The sequence below is a fragment of the Anas acuta genome, chromosome 2 (genome assembly GCF_963932015.1).
Source record: "Anas acuta chromosome 2, bAnaAcu1.1, whole genome shotgun sequence".
NCBI lineage: Eukaryota > Metazoa > Chordata > Aves > Anseriformes > Anatidae > Anas > Anas acuta.
In genome coordinates this window covers 148,012,086-148,026,996 of record NC_088980.1, presented here as the reverse complement: position 1 = coordinate 148,026,996, position 14,911 = coordinate 148,012,086, and the positions used below count along the sequence as shown (strand labels likewise).

At 48.4% G+C, this 14,911-nt stretch overlaps 2 long non-coding RNA genes across 11 annotated transcripts in view; one reads left to right on the top strand and one right to left on the bottom strand.

Annotated features, from left to right (window-relative positions):
* The window catches only part of LOC137851482 (uncharacterized), an 88,794-nt gene extending 77,478 nt beyond the window's left edge, over window positions 1-11,316 (bottom strand). For 3 of the 10 annotated variants that reach the window (XR_011093225.1, XR_011093230.1, XR_011093234.1), the window contains exons 1-2: window positions 11,126-11,313; window positions 1,073-1,256 (exon numbers count right to left, since the gene is read on the bottom strand). This is a non-coding gene — a long non-coding RNA (uncharacterized lncRNA). Of the gene's footprint in view, window positions 1-1,072; window positions 1,257-8,528; window positions 10,839-10,863; window positions 11,054-11,125 lie in introns of those variants that run through there. The other 7 variants (XR_011093226.1, XR_011093227.1, XR_011093233.1 and 4 more) reach the window with 6 other exon arrangements.
* A 47-nt stretch (window positions 11,317-11,363) lies between these two features.
* On the top strand, window positions 11,364-14,518 carry LOC137851485 (uncharacterized). The gene is made up of 3 exons (XR_011093236.1): window positions 11,364-11,429; window positions 12,160-12,307; window positions 13,017-14,518. It is a non-coding gene; the product is annotated as an uncharacterized lncRNA (long non-coding RNA).
* Window positions 14,519-14,911: the final 393 nt, after the last annotated feature.

The window sequence follows — 14,911 nt, the reverse complement described above, 5'->3', positions numbered from 1 at the left end:
ATGTGTCTTTCTGTGCTTGACATCATATAAAAATAGAATAGAAAGGCCAGTCTCTGTCCCACAGACCCAATGACCAAGGCAAAAAATATATAGAAAGTAAAAGCAAGTAAGGCAGACTAAGAGGAGTGGAATAAGAGATATGCGAAAGGAGATACCATCCCCTCAGCATACATGGCAATCCTGGATGGGCACATCCAAAAGTCTTGCTTTAAAAAAAGGCATCTTGCTTTAAAAGGCATCTGGGAAGGGGTGAACCACAACAGAGCACAAGCAAAGACCCACCCATTCCCTCTTCTCCAAATTCCCACTTAAACCACTAATGGAAATGGTGCAAAGAACCCCCATTACTTAACCAGCAGTAAGTAGTAACCCATATCAAAATCACCACATCCATCAAACCACCCAGCAAACAACCCCAGCTAATGTGGCCACAATGTCCACCATGATCCCGACTTTACAATTCCTTTTCTGCATGCTGGTTTGTTTAAATATCACATTTTAGGACATCCAAAACAGATGGGGACCAAAAGTCATACACGAATTAACTTCTGTGAGTCCATCCACAGGGTGGTAAAGGAGGTGATGTAATTAAGTATAGTAATTTAACATTTAAAATGTCAGCTAGATAAAATGGTTTGTTTTGACCACATTAACATGATAGGGTGTTACAAATCAATCTTGTCTGTGCAGAAAATTCCTGGTAATTAATGCTACTTTGGAGAGGGTGAAGAGCAGAAAGGCAGGACAGGGTTAAGGATGTCTGGGCACTTACCTCAATCTTATTACTTCCTCTTTTATATATATATATTCTGAAAAAGCACAAATCACTGCAAGTAATGGGAATTCCAGTCAAATATGTTTTCCTCAATGCTCAGATTAAAGACTGAAGTCATCACAACATTACCTTTCAGCTAATGTACTCAGTAATGAACTCACATCTGATACATGTTGTTTCTCCTCTTTCTTCCAACCCAGCAGGGCCTGGTTTTGCTTGTGTGTTCCCTAACTATCTTTAATCATTATGTGAAACATTGCTGTATATTTAGAAAAAGGACTGTCAGGGACAACATACCTTGCACTTGGAGCAGAATATGATGAGTTTTGTGGTGGTCCTTATCACCCTGGGATGTCCAGTCCCTCCGTGTGAACCTGGACCCTCAGAGAGCAGAGCTCCATTTCCTTGCAGAAAACTCCTCTAGTCTCTGGCACAAAGATTTAAGCAGTCCTTCTGCTACCTGAGGTGACAGAGGGAGCACCTTGAAAAGAGAACAAAAGACCTCTGCTTTATCTGTATTTCCAACAGAAGCCTACATAGAAAGGCATCGTAAGCTGCCCACGCTGCAGAGATGGGCTGCAGCTTTCTGGTCTGGATGGAGTTTCCCTTGCTTGCAGGCTCCCTACTCAGGTCTTTCATTGCTGCTGTCAAGACAAGATGCATTGAATGTCAGCATAACCAAGAGCAGGACTCTGCCTGGGAAGATGGCATTTACCCTCTCAATGAGCCAGAGATGATGGGCACTGTTAGAGGAGAGTTTATCATCAGAAAGAGTTCAAGAGCACTCCTAACCTACCAACTCAAGTGACCAGCTACGGATGTGGAATGGAGCCACCAGGAAGGCAGCAGATTGTTAACCCCTTTCTCATGCCTGTCAGCTTTTCTGCACTGCTGGAGCTCAGCTTCAGAGAGTTGCTCTTCACCCCTGAGCCAACAGTGTCTAACAATTCGTCTCTCTGGCAGCAGCGAGATGCAAAAGGGTAAACAGAGCTAAGGCTTATTGTCACCCCTGAGTGCCCCAAGCATGGAAACTGGTGGGAGAAGGCAGTACCATTGTTTCTCTCTGGGTACCAGCCACCCCAAAAGGACTTGAACATGATTACAAGATCCTTTCTAGACCCACTGCGGCCTGCCATGGTGGAGGGAGGTTGGGAACCTCCCTGGGCAGACCTCCTCTGCCTGCCAAGCCTCCAATGAAACCACAGCTGCATGAGCTCAACCTTACTGTTTGCCAACTTCTAATAGGCATTGAAATGCTTTCATATATTCCAAAGGAATATTGATGTTATAAGCAGTATTTCATGGGTCTACAGGCTTTGCCATGCCTCAAGGAGACCTAAAATAGATTTAGTCTAGACTTCAAGACTTTCAAGAGTGCCTGGCATAACAGAGAGGGTCCAGGCCTGGGAGCCAGATCCCACACACCAACCCTGTCCCTGTTGGTATCTTAGGCTGTTTCTGCTGTCACAGTAGAGACAACAGCATTTTAAATGCTCAGCATCCCTATATTCTAAGCAGGACAAGATACCACTGTTGGTTACTGTGAATATTAGCACTCCTAATATTATTACATTACCAAGACCAACTATAAGCTCTCCCGGTCATGATGGATCAGCACAAGTGACGGCAGGTTTTTTAATCCTTCTGTCTTACTGTCCCCTTCTATAATGCTTGCTCTGTGAGGTGCTGTTAGCAGTTACTTAAGGAAGAAATTTCTGATAATGAAGGTGATAAGATGCTGGAACAGGTTGTCCACAGAAGCTGGGGATGGGGCTTTGAGCAACCTACCTAGTGAAAGATGTCCCTGCCCATCACAGGGGGGTTGTATGATCTTTAAAGGCCCCTCCCAACACAAACCATGCTATGATTCTAAGAATAAAAAGAATTTAAATCCTATTTTAAAATATAGATAAATTTTAAAAATACAGATATTTTAAAATACAGATAAATCCTGTAATTTATCTCATGAAAGTATCCAAGAAAAATACTTACTAGAAGTCACTGAAAACATCCTGCAAAATAAGGTTTTTGCTAAAAATCTCTTAGGTCATCAAAATTTAAAAGGAACACAGGGACACAGGGTACCAAGAGTAGTGCACAGCCCAAAACACAAGGCAATGTGTTATGCCTTATGCTAAGGTACAGTCTCTTGGGCTCCAAATAGTCTGCAAACCGTATGAAAGATGGTTATACTCACATTACCACTTAGTAACCTGTAAATTGTACTTAATGCACTTAACTTTAAAATTAAAATTATAAAATTATTGCAAACCTCCCTTCCCTTCCCCTTTTCCTCCTGCTCCTACCTCCGTAGGAAGAATGGGAGTAGACTGTGGTATGGGTGATGAAAAGCTGGTACTCACATTTTCCTTCTGCACTAAGCTAGGAGCTAAGGGAGATTTTATTTCCAGTCCTTCAACACTTGCATGACCTCACAGAGCTAATTGGTGAAAAGTTTTCAAGTTTTTTCCTGCCCAGTAGTGTCGGTTGCAGTCACCAGACCTTCCCCTCAAAGACAGCCTATCAAAGTCACCACTGCCATCTCTGACCATGCCAAGCACAAGCACAGGACCTTGACTATTTCAGTGAAGCTCTGAGGGTCAAGGTGACATCAGGGCCCTGCCATCCTCCACTGTGAATAAAAATACAAATGCAGTGTCTGCCCCGATGCATTCAAAGATGAAAAGCGGAAGAGGAAGAAGAAGAAATGGCTGCTGAGGGCAGAGCCCTCACACCCTGCCCACAGCCAAGTACGGGGAACCCCACCGTCTATCCAAGCTGCCTGTGACAACCAGCTCTGGTGGGTCTTAATGCCAACTAAGATATGGAAAACATTTCAAAACTAACTTCTCACTCCTTCAGCTTCCTGGATGGTAAATAGCAGCAGCATCTCCTTCTCTCACCAAGGTGCTTGGGGAGTTTCCTTCAGTCGCACTAAGCAGCAGTTTGGAAGACACCACACACGTGCAAGTATGATTTACTTTAGCACCTTTATGTACACATCAAATTCCTGATCTGACTCATGTTGTTGTGATTGCACTGGTCCAAGGTATCAACCCTACCTTCACCCAAGCTGCACGTTTCATGTAGCAGCTTAGCCTTCACCTATCCTACCACATCTGGGGTGCTGGTGCCCATGCCCAGGTACTTGTGGGGGGCTGCAGGCGTAGGTATAGGACCTGGTACAGGCTCTTCACCCCATCATGGAGACAGAGTTCTCCCTCTGATGTTCTTCCTTCTAATCTTAACTGTTTTTATTTACTAATCATTTGTATTCCAGAAAGCTGGGCCTCCTTCCATCTCATTCCACAAACCAAGACCTGAAGCTTGTCTTTTCCATTTTTCCCTCAGTAACCACAGAAGCAGAGAAACATTGGCAGGAAGAACCCCCCGGGGTCTCCAGTCCAACCTCCCATCTTGTAAACAAGACTGGTTATTTTCCTCTGTAAAATCAAGCATGTATTTTTTGTTAGTTTTATTATGTCAGTTAATGGCAGCCTTTTTAATGTTTAAGAAAAAATTAAAGCTTTACACACCACACACCTAAAAGCAAGCTAATACAAGAACCAGAGCCAGTTGTGAGATACCTGAAAGCAAACACATTACCATCTGAAAGCCTCAGAGTAGCATTTCAAGCCACCTGTGCCACAGCACCAAGCTCTTGGCCTTTGCTCCCCTCATGATCATTTCTGGGAAAGTGTATTTCACACCTTCCTACCCTTATGTAGGAGACAAAAAATAAACAAGCTGTTACTATTTAAATGAGGCTTGAAATGTTACTAAATATTTCCAAAAGGACGTATATTAGCTGTTTGCTCTGTGTGATAAATTACAGATCACTTCATTGATATGTGTGACTACCTGTTTATAAAATCAACTGAAACAAAGGAGTTTTGGTCTATCACGTCTAGGGTCTGCTATAGCAGGGCTACATTGATGTATCATAAATGTTAGGGTCTCTATCACGTCTAGGGAATGCAGCAGGGATACATTCATAAACATCGTGTCAATACCACAGTTAATATTAAGAATGTATTTACTTGTATCATTACCAAACTCTAACATTAGCAAAGAGGGACCCAAGCTAGAAATGTTTCCATGTGGAAAAGACAAAATACAAAGCTGAGGGCAGCCTGGGCTTTGGCTGCTGCTCCACTTCCCACATGCTCTGACACAGGCCAGGCACAAGCCCACAGCTGCAGTTTCCACCACATCAACCAGCACAGAGCAGCACGTTTCTACAACAGCAGCTCAATGGTTGCCAGAGGACAGTGATAGAGGATCGAACACCAAGCTGCAAGGATACAGCACCTGGCAGAAAGCTGTCCAGGAAAAGCCACCTTCCCTAAGCAGCTTTCACAGTCCTGATACCTGTGTTTCATTCTTTACCTTGCAGCACTCATTTACATCCTTACTCTCTCATATCCAAACACCCCAGTAAACCAGCAGCACACCCCAAGGGGTCTACGTGCTGATGACCTGCAGGCACACAAAGAGAGCAGTCCCTACACAGGCAGTAAGACACCAAACTCTTGAGCCACGCTCTCCTTGCACAGCTGGCAAGTCCTTTCCAGCTGCACACCCAGTCCTGTCCCACAGGGCTCACCCCTACCTGGGCAAGGCACTGCACAAGGCAATACAATGCAAGTTATTTTGGCACAGATTTTGCTCAGCTTTCAAGAAGAGGTGCTTTACAGTATGATCAAACCTATGGCTCAAAATTCTAAGTGTTGAGTCGATCAGAAGTTGTTAGTTGTTGCTTTTTCTTTTACATGCTGTTAAGTTGGATTTTTCTTCTTCTTTCTAAGTTACTGACAACTGTCCCCCGACCCCAGCTGAGATTTATACAGGACCACATAGGATGTTGACCTTCTGTAATCGGTGAAAAGATCAAAAATTTCAGTCCTTCTAACTGTAAGAAAAAAGCAAGGCAAGCAATCTTTGAAGTCCAGCTATCCTAATGCTGAAGAGCTTATAACAGTACTAACGCGATGGCTTCTATCACCACAGAGAACTGTGATGCTCCACCCTCACTGAAGGTGTTACTGGCATGACATACCCTTCACCAGCTCAACTTCACTGGTAATGCTAAAATGTGTCCCTGGCATGGAACCAGCAGTTATCCAGGGAAGCCAAGCAGCAGGGAAAAGGTTTTCAGAAGAAACCAGGGAGAAGTGGACTGGACTGTGCTGGCTTGATAAAGGGAAGATGATGGTGGGCTGGAAATGGGACTGGATCCCTGCAGTGGCCCTGCTTCAGAGCCTGGGGGCTCCCAGCACAATCCAGATCACATCAAGGACCCCCACAAGCTGCTCCACACAGTGTGTAATGGGATGTTGTCTTGCCTCTTCCACCCACCTCTGCTCTCCACCAAGCCCTAAGGAAGCAGCCCACAGCTCTGGGCACTGCTCTTGAGGTAGAGACCTCTGCTCCCAAAACAGAGGAGAGCTTTTCAGGGCTCCTCTGCACTCCTTCACAGGAGTGGAGCTCAGCCAGCACCTGGACAAGGCCCCAGCTTTCAGGTGAGGGCCCTAGCGATGCCATTCCCTCGCTCCATGTCCTGCAGCTCCTGGCCACGTTCAGGTTCTGGAGCACCAGGAGGCTACCAGGCCATGCCTGGCACAGCAAGAGCCCCACCACAGCTCTGACTGGGAATATAATAAAGGGTTTCTAGGCAGAATGGCAGTTGCGCCAGGTTTTCCTGACCAAGGCATTCAAAGAGATGACTCTCAAAGAAAACGCTGTCTTCCAAAACATCTCATAGCAATGACGCTCCTATGTGCAAACGCACAGTCTTTCCACGGCTTTGGGCTGCTCTTTCTCACCAGGCTGCTCTGCAAACCCCATCTCAGCTCGGCCCATCCTCTGGCAGCACAGACCAGCTCCCACCACCCACGCAACCCTGATGCAGGGGAAGCTGTGGCCAAACCTCCCTTCTAGCACGGGAGCCAATTTGCAGGAACCCATTCAATAATTTCCATACAGAATTTCTTCTGCTGCCTTTTCCAACTCAGGTTTTAAGGCAGAAATGACCAAGAGAGAGAACCCATCCCTTCTCTTGGTCATTTCTTCCAGTGGCTAATCACCTTGCAATTAAAGACCTGTGCCATAACTTCAGATTCCAGTTGCCTACTGTCTCATCTGGCTCCCCAGCCACTGGTTCCAGCTACCCCTCCCACTGCTGCATTACGCAGCCCTTCCCTGCCTCATGTATTTCCACCAGCAGCAATTCACACACAGATCATTTTTCCTTCAAGGTGATGGGGGGTACAACTGCAGGATCTGCTGACAAATCTGAGACATCAATAGCCGTGGAGATGTGACAGCAGAGGCTTCAGCACAGGCAGGACAAACCTGCTGGGAAATGCTAAGCGATATGCAGCCAGACCCTGATTTCCAAGATCCTGCTCCACACTGATACTCACACCTGTATCTAAAGAATACGGCACCACCTCAGGATGAGTTAAAAGGCATTTCATTCATACAGGTCTGGCTTGCAAACAACTGAGGATGCTCTGCACACCTGGCTGTCCCCGTGCTCATGTTACCCTGCATTCCTCGCAGGCGCTGCCTTTGGCTCGGCGGAGCTGAGGCACTGGGTAAGCACCTTGCTGCTTGTCATCCATCTCATGTGCAGTGACAGGCAGCCACGATCCTCTCCCAAATGTCCCCTGGCACTTCCCAGAGCCAGAATTCAGGAAACACTGAGGAAGGCTGCTTTAGCACAATGCAGCTCTCTGAGAAACACTGTCCTGCACCAAACCGGGAGCATGGCAAGCACAGGGCAGGCAGGCACTGCACCTGCATGTATATAGGTATAAATAAACCTCAGGGAGCTGCACATGGACTGCTGCATGCCTTGCAGGACCCCACGCACTTTGCTACATAAGGCAGGCTGACTCAGATTAGAGGCAGCTGTGGCAAGGGGAACCGTGGCCCATACACAGCAGTGATGGGTCCAAGAGGCAGGTTGTTTCTTTATTCCCCCTCTCATGTTCTCCATAAATCTAGCCAGGAGGTAAGCAGGTGTTTGGTGTTAAAGCCATCAGCCAGTGAGGAGACAGAAAATAATGCATCCTCCCGTGCTTCAAAGCAAGATCTGTATCACCTTGCTGCAAACAGTCAAAAGCTTCCTGAGCAGGTACGCATCTTCCTCTGTGCTATTTCTGTTTGCAGCCCTGCACCCTTCTCGGCTCGCAAAGCACGACCTTACACCACATGGCCACCCTACACCAGGGCCAGCAGCAGAGGGTCAGGGCAGCAAGCCCCCCACCTCCAGCAGGAGCATGGAGACCAGCTCGGTGGCTCCCCCAAGGTTCAGAGAGACCCCCCACCCTCATATTTTCTAACTGGTGCAAACACAAACCACTTTGTCCTCCTCTGTCACTCTGGGGACCGACCCGCTGGACGTGACATCCGCCCCAAAGCAGCAGCCACTTGCACCAGCGACAGCAGCCTCCGTGAACGCGTCCCCAAGTCTCTGGCACCACTCCAAGCTGCAGTGCACCACACCACAGGTGCTGGCACGAGCCTGCTCTAAATCCACGTGCCAGGAGCAAAGGATGAGCCCCAGAGCTCCTGCAAAGCCCAGAAACACCTTCCAGGTCACAAGCCCAGCATTTCCCCTTGCCATGGCCTGTCAGTGCCTGCGCAGACCAACGGGGGAAATATATCTGTTTGTGTGCATGCACACACCTATAGATAAATATATCTGACATTTTTTTAATGGAGATATAACTCATGTAAGCCCTACCTTGCAATTCCTAGTATGGCTGCACCAGATAATTACAGAAAAAGCGATACTGTAGTAACCCACTGAACATCTTCAGCTGAAAGGTAACAAAAAACACAAGATTCCAATAGATTAAAAGTTCATAGAAATACGAATTTTCCCTACCCTTGCTCCACAACCTCGGCACTATGGGCAGCTTCCCCTACCAGCAATTCTTGGTGTAAAAGTCGGTGAAATACACACAGCTGGGAACTGTAAACACTCTTTGCAAAGCATTCTGATTAAAAACAGGAAGATATGGTTCAGATCCTGCAAAGAATTAAGCGCAAGCTCAAAGTTTAGCAGATAATTAAACCGAAATCTATGCTTTGGTTCGGCAGGGTCACGGGGAGAGACGAACACAACCGCACAAATGGGCTGTGCCATCGGCAGACACAACTCCATCCGTTTCAGAAAGCAGTTGGCTCCCACAAAAGTTATATTCCACGCACGCAAGTTCACACAGGACACCGATCTTCCATTTTAAGAACCACTTCATATACATAATCCATTTTTGCAACAGATGGGCCGTTCACCAGAGGCAGGCCTGAGCCTTCCCTTATTTTCACTATTGCTGAGCTGCTCCCACGCTGCGTGGCCATCAGCACCCAGACCAAGCAGGGGATGCAAAATCGTTTCAGCCCTCTGGATACAAAATCATTTCAGCCCTGTGGAGGCAGGGAGCTTGCGCTGCTCTCGCTGTGCCCATGCAGGGATGCTGGAGGTAAAGATGCACGGCCTATGTCACACCTAACAAGCACAGAGGCATTCCCAATGGCTGGCAAATTGCACCTGCACAGCTAACTACCTTCATATAACTTAAAATACACAAAGGCACAGTCGTATCTATCAGAATTATTGCACTGCTAACCTAGGGGTAAGCTTATGACTTAATGCTGTTAGAAGGGAGACAGAGGGAAAAAAGAAAAAAACAAACAACAGAAGTTAGAGGTTTGTTTCCAAAACAATGCAAAGTATGCATAAAAACACTCCAAAGTCCCTGGGGTGTGAACTGGCACTTATCAGAGACACACAGCACCTAGCACAAAAGAGCATCCAACTGGTCCACGTGCTAGGAAAATACACATGCTTATTATATAATTTTTAAAATCACAGTGGAAAGGAAATGGTGTTTGTAAGACGTTACCGAATATTGCACTGCAACATCATTTCTAACAGAGATGTCAACACTTCTGAGCTAGATTTTTTTAAAAAATACTCGTATTTTACAGCAATAGGTACTAGTGCTGTTATGACAGTCCAAACCAGTGGCACAAACTGATATTGACGAGCCTATTTCTGCTTGATGAAGAAACAAACAATCTCATTCTGTACAGCCATAACACATCCACAACATACTGGCTAATACGGTCTAACATACCCCCGGACAAGCTCATCAGGCGCATGTTTCGTTCCAAATCAATGCCTCAAATAATGCCTATTTTGGAACAAACACATTAGCAAAAAGGAACTAGCACGGGGTTCGCACCGCCCTGCCTCTGACCAGATACGTGGACAGGCCAACATGCCTAAACTTGTCAACACAAATGTGATTAAAAGAGATTTCTGCGCAGGCCTCCAGCATCTTTCAGGCAGGATTATCAGTTCTGCTGGCATTTCTCCGCAGGGTATTTTAAGATGCACTAACCGACAGTTCGCTAGTTTAAGACTCGAGTCCTGAAGTGCCTCGTCGACGAAAACATTTTACCACCGCTTATCCATAACCAGGAGATGTGGCCTCTCCAAATTAACCCGGGCTTCCAAAACCAAATAAACAAACAAACCGAAAACAGGCTTTTTTTTTTTTCTTTTTAAAGGAAAAGGAGGCCTAAGCCCTTCTTGCATCCTCCTCCTAAGGCCTCGGTGGCACCCAGCTGACATCAGGAGGGCTCGGGCCGGGTCCCGCAGCCCCCCGCACCCCCCCGGCTGCGCGCATCGCACAGCACCAACGCCCCCCGCAGCCGGCACCCCCGGACCCCCCCTGCCCACCCCGAGCTGCCCCGCTCCGAAACGGCTTGGCAGGGCCTCGGGGAGCACCCCCCGGCTGTAGGGCCGGGATATGGGGGCCAGGGGGAAGGGGGGGAGACGCCGCCGGGGCATTCCCCAACCTCCCGCACCCCGACCGCCGCCGACCTTTATGGCCGCGATGGGAGGCATCCCGACCCCTTCGCCTCCCCATCCGCAGGGATTTGGCTCCGCACGCTCTATTTTTAGCCCACCGTCGCCCCCAACGCTTTAAAAAGACTTCAAAAAAATAAGAAAATAAAAGGAAAAAACAAAAACAACAACGACGCACACACACAAACCCTCTCCCCACCTCCATCCGCGCCAACGCTGCAAAACTCCACCGCGACCTGCGAGCCCCACAGCGGGGGGGAGGGGGAGTGGGGGGGGAGGGAGAAATGATTAAAGCAAGGGGAAAATAACAATAATAACAATGATAATAAAAGAAGTAAAGAGCACACATGCAAACAACCTCCCCTCACCCCACCGCCGTTAACTGCAAGCCCCGGTACTCACCGCGCCCTTTCCCCCCCACCCCCCCAAAAAAAAAAAAAACAAAAAACAAAAACAACAACCTCTCTCTGAGAAAGGGGTCCGGAGGGCCGGGAGCAAAATAAATAAATAAATAAATAAAAGAAATAGAAATAAGCCACAGAGCGCTGCAAAGGAAAATAAAAAAGGCAAAGCAGCGCGGAGCGCCCATGTGCTCGGCGGAGCACGCGCTCGCCTCAATGGAACGTTGTGCTGGCGAGAGGCTCGTGACGTCACCGCCCCCCCCCACACTCCCCCCTCTTTTTGGGTTCGCGAAGTGCCCGGGGATGGATGGAGGGGTGAAGGGTCGGAGGGTCCCGCACACCTTCCCCAGAATGAAAGGAGGGGGTAGGCAGCCCCCGTTCGGGCTAAGGGTGGTGGTTGGCAGAGCGTGTGTTGGGTTGGTGGGGGGGGGGATAATAATCGAAAATGCGGATGCTGGTGGAGCAGGAAAAGCAGAGCGAATCTCCACAATGCGGGCAAACCAAGCGCTATTTTCCCTTTTATTTATGTATTTGCTTACTTTCAGCAAGTAAAAATGTAAGAAGTAAAAAAAAAAAATCTGGAACACATGTCCTGTGAGGAGCGGCTGAGGGAGCTGGGGTTGTTTAGTCTGGGGAAGAGGGGGCTCAGGGCAGACCTCATTGCTCTCTGCAACTGCCTGAAAGGAACCTGTGGGGAGCTGGGGATCGGCCTCTTCTCACAGGTAGCTAGTGATAGGACTACAGGGAATGGCCTCAAGTTGTACCAGGGGAGGCTCAGGCTGGAAATAAGGAGACATTTCTGCTCAGAAAGAGCAGTCAGGCACTGGGACGGGTTGCCCAGGGAGGTGGTGGAGTCCCCGTCCCTGGGGGTGTTCAAGGAAAGATTGGATGTGGTGCTTGGGGACATGGTCTAGTGGGTGACATTGGTGGTAGGGGGATGGTTGGAGCAGATGGTCTTGGAGGGCTTTTCCAACCCTGATGATTCTGCAATTCTATGAAATGAAAGGCATCCTCCTCCGTTCAGGGCTGGAACTGGAACCTTCAATGCTAGGTGATTTTTATTTTTTTTTCTACACAAATTTTGCTCCATCCAGGAGCACCTCTGGGAGAAGCAAGAGCTGCTGCATGTTCTCCCCACTGCACGCACACCCCAACAGTACCCATCAGATGCAGTGCCTGGGCTAGAAGCTACTTCTGCCACACCAAGCTCACCTGCACAGCACTCATCCATACCCAGCTCAGGTGAGATGTTCAATGTAATTCTGAAACCGTGAATAGCGAGAGCCATTTCAATTAACCAGTGAGTATGTTCCTGACTCCCCGACAGCTCTTTGAATGGTGCAATAAAAAGCTCATCTGCAGGAACAGCCCAGTCATTGCAAATGCAAAAGGTACAAAATGAGGGTACAAAATGAGGCTTTGTCCAAAGTGACTCTGTGGTCTAGCAGTTTGAGCCAGGCACAGAAAGATGGATTGGAAAAAAAACAACTTTGCGTGCTCATGGTGAGAGCTGGGAGAGCTGTCCTGAGCGGGGGGGACCCGACCTACCTCCAGGGAGCTGCTGTGCCCCAGTGGGACAGAGGAGGTGACATGAAGGTGGATTTGGGCCACTCTCTCCCACCTGGCTGCAGCCCAGGTCCCAGATAAGTGACCTCCCGAGGTCAGTGAACCTGGGATAAAGACCAAAATCTGGGGATCCTGATGGAAATGAGGGATCCTTCCATCAGAAAGGGCTTGAGTGCTGGAGCAGCCTCGCACATTTATTTCACCAAAAGTGTTCCCATTTTGGGGGCTGGCAGAAACAGTGGCACGGAGCTGGCCCTGTGCCTCCATGTGGATATTGCCCTTATCGGGGCCCTGATGGCTGCTTCACAGCTTCTGGATGCCAGAGAGGAAGAGAAATATGTATCAAACAGCCCCCAAAACTGAGTTTTCATTCCTTACTCCCTAGGACTCCCTTCCTTCTTCTGCAAAACACATGCAGAGCTGCTGTTCCACATCACCTCCAAAGGAAGCTGCGATTCCCAGCTCCCCAGACTCGCCTGTGTGCTACATGGTGCCAGCTCCATGTGCCATGAGGAGACAGAGGCATCTCCACCCAGAGGCTGCCCAACTACCCAGAGAAGCCACCCGTGGTCACACGTGTTGCTGTGGCCACCCCTGGTGAGGCAGCTCCGGTGATCAGAAGTCAGTGTGCAGACCCTGTGATCACCCACAAACCCTCCTTTGGGTCAGAGCCCCTTCAGGGCACAGTCAGGAGGCTGGTGGTGGGGCGTCAGCTGGCTGCCAAGCATTCCCCCCAGCCCTGGCATGGGAGATCAGCAAAGTCTTGAGTGTCTCTCATTGCAGGAGGAAACCCCACAATCCTCTTTCCACAAACACGTGTAATATCTGCTCAGTGCCTGCATTGTTTAGCTCCGCAGCCTGCGTGGTGGTCTCACTCTGCAAATTATCCAATGTTACAGGCTGAATAAGCTCAGCCTGTGTCAATCAGTGTAATCACCTTTGCGACAGCCCTGCACACCCACGTGAGGTGGTGGCACTGCTCTGAGCTCAAACACAGCAAGGCCAAGGCCAAATGATGCGACGTGCTCTCACAAGGCCAAAGGAAGAGCAAGAGGCATGTTGAAAAAAAAAAATAAAATACATATATAAACATATGTGCCAGCTGAAGGCTTCTGCCCTCCGGCAGCCTGCTGTTGCTTCCCTGTCTATGCCCGTACCAGCCCTGCCGGCTGCAGGGATCACATGAGAGCTGCTTAATCCGTGTCAGGCGGAGCTGGCCAAGCGAGGTGAGGTGCCAGCAGGGTGAACAGGAGCTGTGCTGCCTGTGGTTAGCGTGGCATAGAGGTGGCAGTCTCCAGCTGGTGAGCATGGGCCTCTGGAGCAGGGAGGTGCAACGAGACTGGGGTGAAAATTATCATCCCCCAGCCCAGATGCAGGGCATGGGGAGACACATAAGGAAAAAACAGCTGAGAATGTGTCATCATTGTGGCAATACTTTATAGTTCCTATCATCCAGGGACTGATTCTGTTCCAGGTTGACTCTAGAGCCATCCCAAACCATATATGAACTCAAATGCTGGGTCATTGCGTCTGTTGCTGTCCTACTGGAAACCATCATTTCACACATCCCGCCATAAGGCCTTCAAGGTGAGCATTGGTGTCCTGTCCTCATCTCACCTTCTGGGGTATTACCTTGGAGCTTCACCTCTCCGAAGGTCAGAAAGCACCTAATTTCCATCCTGAATGTATTCAAAGTGTTTGCCCACCTGTCTGCTCTGCAGCAGGTGTTAGGATTTGACAGAACCAGCTCTTCTCACCCTTACACATACCTCCCTGTTGTGTTGGCCCATATCAAGTTCATTCCGTGATAAAATAAAGGTACCAGGCAATGGTGTTCTCATAATTTATTTATATTCCCCTGCCTTTTAATTTAAGTACTCATATTCATCTACTGAAAATGTGTTCCCGTCCCCAAGCAGTGATCTGTCCCCAGGGTATGGTGACTCACCCAGGGCTTTTGGGGGTGCAAAGCTCCAAGAACGAGGAGCAGGTGGCAATAACAGGGCAGAAGCAAAGACTGGAAACTCTCTGAAGCTGGTAGATATCTCCCACTGCCTGCTGTGTGCTCTCAGTGTTGAATGTAAGAGGAAGAGGAGAGGAAGGTATCATGGTAGTACTATAGATACTCAAGAAATGTCTTTGCCCAGAGCTGTGGCAGCAGATTGCACCATCACCATAACCAGTCCCACTCCCCAGATTACATGCAATTTTGTTCTGATGTAAACATGTCACTGGATTTCTGCCCATCCGTTCCTTTCCATGAATTCTCCATAACCATAG